Source organism: Ammospiza nelsoni, chromosome 6 (assembly GCF_027579445.1).
Source record: "Ammospiza nelsoni isolate bAmmNel1 chromosome 6, bAmmNel1.pri, whole genome shotgun sequence".
Taxonomy (NCBI): Eukaryota; Metazoa; Chordata; class Aves; order Passeriformes; family Passerellidae; genus Ammospiza; species Ammospiza nelsoni.
The window spans coordinates 27,437,381-27,447,819 of NC_080638.1; positions in this window are offsets into that span (position 1 = coordinate 27,437,381).

Here is a 10,439-nt window from a genome sequence, read left to right on the forward strand (position 1 = left end):
TTTAAAGAAAGAAAGTAATTAAAGCAGAAAAATTAAATGAAAAATAAATTATTCCAAAGGTAGATCATGCTGTACTGATCTGATAGCTTTGATAAAAGTTATTGTCTAGTTAAGAGGAATGCTATTGATTTTTCTTCAACTCCAGAAGAACCAGTAATACAGTACCAGTTTGGCAGTCTTGCAGCTGAGAAAGCACTTCTGGTGAACACAGCAAAGACATTCAGAATCTTCAGAACCCAGACAAGCAATTGATGTGTGGTGTGATCAAAATGAAGGATTGAAAGTAGATGTAAACAATGGATGTAATATGTCAGACTTCTGAATATGGTGATTACAGCAAGGTAAGACTGCAGTTATTAAGGCCTGAGAAGAGCACTGTGAATAACTGGTGTGTGGGGGGCAACAGTCTTAATTATGAGTTTTGTTTTTCTGAGCCATATTAAGAGAGGGACTATGGGGGTTTCTATGCGTATTCTCCTTTCCTTTTTGTGTTCCTTATTGAATATTGCTTTTTTTATGCATAGCAAGTATATGTTATTTTCCTTACTTTCTCCTATCAGGAGAGAAAATATTTCTCTTCCAAATTCAAATCACAGCGCCAGCGGTTTTGTTTTGGAGTCGCGCGCGCGCGTGTGTGTGTGTCTGTGTGTTTGTCTTCTTTGGTTGGTTCAGGTTCTTCTCAAGACTTTTGAAGGAATTTGATTATAAACTAATGAGAGCAAACCTTATTTTGCATTGGTTATTAGAATAATCAAATTGAAATAGTTTTGAATTATGGAAAATCCAGCTGGCATATCAACCATCCAATGATTAGGAGAGCTTATGCAGAGAAATGCAGCCCAATGACTATTCCTTCTATCTGCTTCCAGAGGTCTTGCTGGTCTTTTATTAGAAAACCCTGTCACTTCAAGTGTTTGCCTTGACACTCAAACATATCAGTAACATATATGGGTATTATCGTAATTTTATTTTTTACATGCAAAATCTTATCCCTAGATCAAGTGCTGAAGATCACCCTGTTTGACTGTGACCAAGATTTTTACCCACCAAATGTTTGTTTGAGACACACCTGCACTTAGAAATTTATCTCCAGGAGATTTAAATATGTATCAACCATTTTCATCTGTTTACTTGGGACAAATACTACAGTGCTTTGCAGTGGTAACTGATATTATTATGCTTCTGAACAACCATGTAAGTATGTTAATGTTTATCCATGTATGGAGGTAAAGGGTATACAGCTACTCCTACTTTAAACTTGTACAACTTTTTAGTGGTTTAAGATTTTTTTTCTTATGATCTTTCCCAAATTTTGTTGTTCAGATTGAAAATGTTAGTTTGATTTTCACGTGTTATTTTTTTCCAATTAAAACTTCGTTTATTTGGTATTTTCAAAGCAAGATCAAATGTACTGTGTTGCAGGTCACTGTTTTAGAAGATAAAGAATAAAAGACTGTAATGATAATGCCTGCTACAAACCATCATATGAGAAGACAGCATGCATCCAACCCTCTAGGCTCCAGTGTGTTATATTCTGGGAAAATACTGCATTTCAAATACTGATTAAATGAAACTGAAACTTTTCTCTGTGATTCTGATATATGCTCTTTCCTGGCACCAGCTCCAGTACTTCTGTTTGTACTTTATAGATGATATTGAAGATTGAAAAGGGTCATAAAAATAACCAAAATAACTGAAATGTGTTTATGTAGAGTACATTTCAAAGTTACCGGCTGCTCTTGGTTTCCTTTTACTCCTGTCTGTGTTCTACTTTGCAGAGCAAAGCTTGATGGCAGAAGTTGGTTCAATATGGCTGGAGAAGTGTTTAACAAGATTCTGGGGCTGGTGACTGAGTTTTCACAAATTCAAGCTCAGAAAAAGGTGGCAATTTTTATTAGGGAAGACTCAAGTGATGGTGAGTTAAGATGGAAGAACAGAGGATGGATTCCTTTTCATTAAAAATATTTAATATCATTACAAACAGGGTTGGGTGCTTTTTGGAGAAGAGTGTTTTAGCCCAAACATATATATCTAGTTTCAAGCAGTAACTAAGTCTGACATGAGTTCTGCAAGAGACTAGCCTAGAAAACCAGAGTCCCTTGCCCCATGACATCTAGGAAAGCTTTCCCCAAACTAAAGGTTTCAGTAATTCCACTAAGAAGCTCTCATAAATCTGTGATGTGAGCCAGAATGGTACAAATATTGTTCTGGGCACAGGTCTTCATGATACTACATCTGTATTGGGGTGATTTATATCTCTCTAAAAAGTCTCTTAAGTCAGTGACAAGCTGGATTTTCCAAATTTGCAGAAGCTGTGGGACATTGTACCACAAGGCAACACAATTGAGCAGGCACTTTTTCCCTTTGCTGTACCTTCTTTTCCCACCACAAGTAGAAACAGAAGTACATTTTAAAAAAGTCCACCAGAGAGTTGTTCTAAAAGACTGAGATAGAAAGATTCTCTTCAGTTTGCACCATGTTATTCTGCAAAAATACCAGCATTTGCTTATTTCCTTCACATCTGCAACACGATCTGTCATTCCTTTCCTGTACCACAAACATTTTGCCCCATTCTTCTAACAAAAATATGAGAGTAAGAACCCCCCCCTTATTTCTCTCATACCAAAGTCACTTTTGCTGAAACATTCTGCTTAGCCTCCTTAATAATGAGGTTAGTTTGTTCTATCAGCAGTACTCCTTTCTTCTGCATAGAAAAATTACATTCTGATTCTTCTCTAGGTATTGCTCTCCTAAAAACAGTCATAACTGAAAATAATTGCCTGTATATCATACTTATGTCACAGTTGCTTTTGTTGGCACTTTAACTTCAAAGATAATGTATAACTGATCCACTTGTGATTTTATTTGATAAGGGGTTGTTCTGCCTCCGGGTACAACCTTAACAAAGGTTATCTGCAAATTATTAAATCTTATAATCTTATTACTTATGATTGGCTAATAAAGTCCATCATTCACCAGAGGATTTCTAAGTCACTGACAACAAAGAAACATACTGGGAGGCAACTTCCAGTGAACTTCTTTTGATTTTCTTCCATTATGTTTAAATGTACATTAGGTAACATAGTGCTATACCTCCAGAAAGCAGAAAATCAGCAAATTTATCAAGAAAGTCACTTGCACTTTTGGATTTTTAATTGCAACCATACCACTTTTAGGCTTTACAGAAATTGAAGGAATCAGGTTCATGCTGTGGACTTACTTAGAGTGCTGCTTTTCTCTTTGGATAGGTGAGTACTAGTGATATAGGTCTTTAGGCAGTCACTGTGGTCTAGTGATGTTGTCTGATTTTGTTCTTCCAAAATGAACATCTAACTCTATTGCAGACTGCAGAGTCTCACTTTTGAGGCCCAAAGAGGGTGTGAAATGAACTAAAAGATAAGGCTAGGCAAGGCTGCTGATGCAGGACTACAGGGCACTACTGTGACTCGTATTAGACCTAAAACTCATGAGCTCAAGTTGCTGTTAGTTCCAGTAGGCAGTAAGTTAGGCTTGAAGTCCAGCTTACTTCTTCCAATCCCCTTTCTGCCCATGACAAAGGGGCAGTCACAATACACAGGTGCATAGGACAGGCCCATATTCTATTTATGTATTCATTAGAGTTGAACAACTGGTTTTATAGAATCATGGAATGATTTGGGTTGGAAGGGACCTTAAAGATCATCTAGTTACAACCACCCTGCTATGGGCAGGGACACCTTCCACTAGATCAAGTTGTTCAAATCTTCATCCAACCTGGTCTTGAACACATCCAGGGATGGGGCATCCACAGCTTTTCTGGGCATGCTGTTCCAGTGTCTCACCACCCTCATAATAAAAAACACCTTCCTTATATCTAATATAAATATAGCTGTTTTCAGTTAAAAGACTTTGCCCCTTGTCCTATCACCACAGGCCCTATAGAAAAGTTTGTCCTCATATTTCTTATAAGCCCCCTTTAAATACTGGAAGGTTGCAATTTGGTCTTCCTGAAGTCTTCACTTCTCCACACTGAATGATGCCAGCTCTTTCAACCTGTCTTCACAGGAGAAATGCTCCAGCTCTCTGGTCATTTCTGTGGCCTTCCTGTGGACTCAGTCCAAGAGGTTCATGTCCTTTCTGTGTTGGGGTCTCCAGCACTGAATACAGCACTGCAGGTGAGGTCTCACCAGAGCAGAGCAGAGCAGAGGGGCTGAATCCCCTCCCTCATCCCTCTGGCCACGCTGCTTTTGATGCAGCCCAGGGTTCAACTGGCTTTCTGGGCTGCAAACACACATTGCCAGCTCATGCCCAGCTGCTCATCCACCAACACCCCCAAGTCCTCCTCAGGACTGCTCTCAATCATTCCATGTCCAGCCTGCCTTTGTGGCTGGGATTGCCTCAAGCCAGGAGCAGGACCTTGCACCTGGTCTTGTGAACCCATGACATTTTCAAAAGCCTTCTTTTCAAGTCTGTCATGTCCCTTTGGATGGCAGGGCCTTCAGGCATCCCCTTGACAAGGGTTATTTCATAGTATCATCAATGAGCTGTGAGAGAGTTAAGGACAGATATTTTAAAAATATTTTAAAATGCATTCTATTCAAGTATTTAATTCCTTTTTCCATCTTCTTCAATCCTTCAATCAATGTCAGTCTCAGTCTAAACCAAATGCATACACTTTCATCTCTTTGAGTACTTCACATATGCACTTTTATCCATCCTAACGTCACCAAACAGCTCTTGACACTCAGGCAGGCTAGAAGTGAAATGATTGCATACCACACCAGAAGAGGTAGAAATCAATGTATTTGACATCAGTGACTGAAATGTCTCAGAAGAACTTCTCTGAGCTTTGAGTCAGACATTTTTTGAAGTAGAAGTTGAAAGGTTACATAGTGCAGGGACAGGGAATGGATGAAAGAAATTGTTTAAAATCAAGGAAGTTTTAAAAATTAAGGCAAAGGTCACTCAGCATAAATACTTTCTTCCCTTTTTTCAGAAGTCAAACATTGCTAAGAAAAAGTTCGAACTTGCTTGCTGAAGAAAGACCACAATGTGCCATGCTGTGTGTATAGTATTCAAGGATACACCTTCTCTTTATCTGAGCTGAGGCATTAAGTAAACAGAAAGCAGTAAACTCAGCCAGACTTGCACAAAGCCGTGTTCAGCAGGAACCTCCAGAGACAGAAAATGTTGTAGAGGTACTTATTTTTTTATCTATTCCTTTTAGAAGAGTAGTAGGATTTGTTTTAATCTTCTAGGTGTTTTCTTAGTAAATTAAATCTTCTGTGTTTCCTGTTTGTGTTTTAAAAGACACTGAGTTCTGATTTATGTTTAGTGATGTCACAGGCAATCGGCTTTTCAACTGACCTCCTCAGATGCAGAAATAATTTTAATAATTTTGCAGCTGTTAACATTTCTATGTGGTTTGCTAGCTTTTTTGTTATGTTCCCCTAATTTCAGGGGGAAAAAAAAGAGTACAGAATTTAAGCCAGGTATCCAGGATGAATTCCTATTATCTGAGAAATATTATGTGTAACTATCTGTGTAAAGAAGACACATAAATCACAAAAGAAGCTAAATGTTTTTTAGATAATAGATTTAAAGTAGTAGTTTAAACAAGAAATGTTGATATTGTTTATAGACTCATTTGAACAGCATGGGTTATTACGTTCTATGTTTTCTGTATTTTTGTTCTGTCTGCTTTGATCAAAAACCAGAACACAATCTTATTTAACTTCTTCACTTTCTTACTGATATCTCAAACTCTTGGCCTCAAAATCCTGGAAAAGCCTCTTAATGCAAGAGGTTTTTTGCCCCTTCAAATTTCTGAATTTTTTTATCTATCAATATGATATATATGGTGATGCATGAACTATTTTTTTAGTAGTGCAAGGACTCTTATTCATGAAAACATACAGAAAAACCAAAAGTGCTCGCAAGTTTCTTTTACTGACATTTTATTTTTGGGATTATTTCTAGAAAACTCTTCCCTTTTAGATTCTTACTTGCCAAAATCTGAATCTGCTGGGTAAATCTTTCCCCAGTAAAAATCCTAAACTTCTGAGCACTTTTACTTGTACGATGGGTTCTGCTACATTATTTTGGAAGCAGCAAATTGCCCTTTTTTTCAGCTCTTGTAGCATTTGAATAGAGGTTGCAAATTGACAATATAAATTAATAGATTATTCTATTTCTTCTATTTCACACTCTGTTTTGTTGGTTTTTTTGGTTTTGGGGTTTTTTTTTTTTTTTTTTTTTTAATTTTGGCCTTTTAAAATATTCTAATAGTTCTAAATTTAAGGCAAATAAAATTGAAATGAAGGATCACCTTGTGGGTTTGTTCCCCTTTGGGCTTCACATATACTAGGAGTGTGTCACTAGTTAGAAATTCTAGTGAACAGTACTGGCAGATTTTCTGAGCAAGCATGTAAATGTGTAACAGAGACATGCTTTAGTCATGCCTGCGTGGACAAAGCAAGGGAGAGCTCTACCAGTGCTACCGAATTGTGACTGCACAAAGGGCTTCTGCCATCTTCCTGTAGACATTCCTCATTCTGCTCTCCCATGGTGAGTGAGCCCTGGCTCACAGCTGGACATAGGCATGGTTAGCCACATTTGTATAACCCATGCTCTGGTTGCACAACATGGTACCATGGCATGTTTCTTAAACATGCCTGTTTCTTAAATAACTGTTAAAAGGGCCATTAAAAGCCATGTTTTATTTGTATTACTACAGTCATGCCAAAGTAGGACCTGAGGGGGAAGAGAATGCAGTGGAGAGTCAATAATTTAAAAATTTATGATCTTTCCAGACAGTTTCATTGCAACGTTTCAATCAGAACTGCTTTTCTGAGGCTGCATTATTCATCTGAAATCTGAATGCTGCTAGTGCTACTTTTCTTTCTGGAAGAGTAGAAGTTGTGAGAAAACTGAAGTTTATCTGACTTATTACTTAATTCTAAATGGTGTTGCTACTGATTAACATCGTTTAACATCTCTCATCTTTGAAGCCTCATAGGAACACTGATATTATAAAACAATTCCACATGGTCAAAAAAAATCAATCTCATATCCATCATGACATCTTTTATCTTTGAGGAAACAGGATTTTTCTCTCAGCATAACCAATGTTTTGTGTATTGGAACTTGGCCCTGGGGATTCTGTTTATTAGGTTTATTAAACTTTTTATTACATTTTAATTTCAATGGAATGGAACATGGGCTCAGAAGCACAGCTATTGGCAGATTCTTTGGGACTCAGTCACTAATGTTGCCTTGTGGATTTGGATAGATGTGGCCATAGTTGCTTAGACAGAGGGACAGACATTGCTTTTAGATGTAAAGTTTTCCCCTGATTTATAAAGCTTTTAAACTCTGATAGTATAAATGAATGGTTTAGTTTATTTGTTCTTTTCTTCTCAGCCTTATTTGAAGTGAAATACCTAGTCCTCACCAAAAATTTACTTCAGCAAAATCTGAAAGGTTTACCCAGAGAAAAGTTGTAGGCTAATGAATTTATGGAAAAAATATTTGTTGTATGACCCCTCCAGTATGTTATTATAGAGTAAGCATGAATTTCATGCTATGCTGGATATTACTCTGAATTTGAAAAGTATGTTTCACAGAAACAGATTATCTTGTGTATTTTAGACAAATGCAGAGTTCAATAGAAATTCAGAAGGCCAGGAAGGAGTATCAAATTGATTTTTCCTGGTTCCAATAGTTTATAAAATGTGAGAAACGTACTTTTTATGCAAGATTAAAACTGCTTCAAGGAGAATTTTTTCTGTACAAAATTACCTGAACATGTGTCTATAAGCAAATTGCAGAGGCAATACAGGTAATGACCAACAATGGTATTTGTTGGCAACGGAGTCACATGTCCTTGGAACTTCTGTAATGATGCAATATCACTCTATGAGATTTTCTTTGAGTTTCCTTCCAAATATGCCCTAAACCAGGGCAGCTGATCATCTATATGACAGGGTTCTTTGGCCAAGAATGTCTGTGCTTTGACAGAATTGGATCTTTGGTGGAAGGCAGGCAAAAGGAATTTAATCTTTTCTGCCAAGTGAGGATACTTTATTAAAATCACGTGATCTGGAATTTTGATTAATACAAAGAACGAGCACATGAAAAAATTGTTAGATGAAGCAACCTGATTCTGCAGTCCTCTAACAAGGCGTGTCTCCATATTTTCTGCCCACATCTCATTTCACACAGTTCTGTGTCTTTCATCTCTGATCATAATAAGTGGCCCCTGAGGCAAATGAGCTCTGTGCCTTGTTAGCAGTTGGTGGAGTAGCTTACCAGAAGGGCAGGCTTCAGCAGATAAGAAGTCTTCTCTAGAAGTCTTCTTATCTGAATCCTGAGGAAAGAACAAATTTATGGCAGTTGAAATAGCAGTGTACAACCATCAAATACCAGATACATTTCTGGAAGGTAGCAGTCCTTTTGCCAAAACTCTTCACATTTTTTATGAGAGCTAATGGGATTTACAGTAGAAAAAAAGTGACATCATGCCAGTCTGGACTGTGTTATGCCCCATAGTGACTGCATTGGTTTGGAGTCACTATATTGAAATAACAGTCTGGGTTTGTATAATTTAGCATGAAAATTTTGATAAATGTAGTTTTTGTAGAGATAGGGTGTCTAAATTATACAACAGGATGAACCACAGACTTAAAGGAAAGGAAACTGGAAAAGACCTCAAGACTTCATCTTGTGCATTCTGAATCTCCAAAAGAGAATCAAGAAATGAAAAATTATCTAATTGTCTTTACTGTTAATAAGATTTTCTTAATATTTAGCATAATCTTCAATGTCATAGTTTGAACCCATCACTTTATCCACTACAGATAAAAAAAATATAATTCCTCCTTACCTCCCTAGAGATACCTTTGTAGATGACGGTTCTCATGTGTTTAGTTGTCATTCTGCTCTTTAAACTGAGTAACTCAAACTCTTTCAATCCCTCTTTCTTGTGACTTTTCTTTTTTCCCAAGACAACTGACCATTTTCTCTGCTTTGTTCTGGACTCTTTCCAGTTGGTCTGCCTTCTCTTGGAAGAGTTTTGCTTGAACAGGACACAGTGCTACTTGTTACAGTGCTAGACAGAAATATAATAGGAGGCATTCCTTAATGTATCAACCAAGTACAGCAGCCTCTCTTCCTAATATGCAGTTTGCATTCTTGATATGATGAAATGCTACTTATTAGTGAATAACTTGTGACTGACTGGTACCCCTCTTATCCCTTTTTAGGCAGAATGGCTGCCACATTTTTATGAAATATTATTCCCCCTTAGAACCTAACACTTGTAACACAACTGCATTGTAATGTGTTTTCTCCTACAGATAATTTATCTTATTTGTCAAAAGCATTCTGAGTTTAATGTATCATGCAATGAGTTTACTGTTCACATGGGCTTACTGTTATCTATGAGGTGGAAGGATTGTTCCTTTATCCAAATCATTAAAGATCTGCACCATTACTCTGCCCAGAATGGACCCAGCTAGAATCTTACTTATTATATTTTTTGAGTTAGATAGTGAATGATGAAAAACTAATCTTAGTCTGTGATTTTGGTGTTGGGTTTTTTTACTTGGATTTGTTTTCCCTGTTTGTTACCTACACCCAGCTAGTTTTTCACTCTTCTAGAAACAGTTTCACTTTAATATACTTTTGAAAATGGTAGAAGTCAATGCTATAATGTCAATACCAGTATTAAAATTAAAACATATTATGTGACCTACTGCATCTGTATTTGTAAGACTTCTTGCCATGTTACAGAAATTAATGGCCAATGTGCCAAAAAATATAAAGCAATGTAGCTTGAGTATCTCCAAACTTTTATGAACAATCTATATTTTCATTTTTTTCTAGTATTTTTTCCAGAATTGATCCTTCTTCATTTCTTGACTTTATAAATCAATGTAGCACTGTGTTCACCACTTCACACATTTCTCACACAACTTCTGAGGGTTTTCAGACAAAGCAAACAGATCTGACCTTTCTTCTCTCCATAGCCAAGGCACCTTAACATGCACTTCCTCAGGCCCAGGTGCCAGTCTGTATAACACTGACTTCTCCTCTCCTGTATTTGTGCAGGGATGTAGGTTCCTATATCAGTCCAGGGACACTTAGTACATCAACCACAACTAGAGAGCTCTCCTGGATACATGCTATAGTGGTATAATTGAGGATGATGTGAACTGCAGTATATTCAAATTATTTTTGGTCCTGTTCTTTTCCTATTTTAGATAGTTTCTTTCTTGCTGAGTTTAGTTATTAGTCATGTAATTACAGTTCACCCTTTTATGAAGAATGATGGAAAATGTACATCAGCCTTCTGCAAGTGAACTATCACTAGGTTTTTCTTTTCCTTCCAGATTTGTTTTCTTACTATCTCTTTATATCCATTGCTTTTTGCAGTTAAAGTTGTGCTTTATCCTTTATGA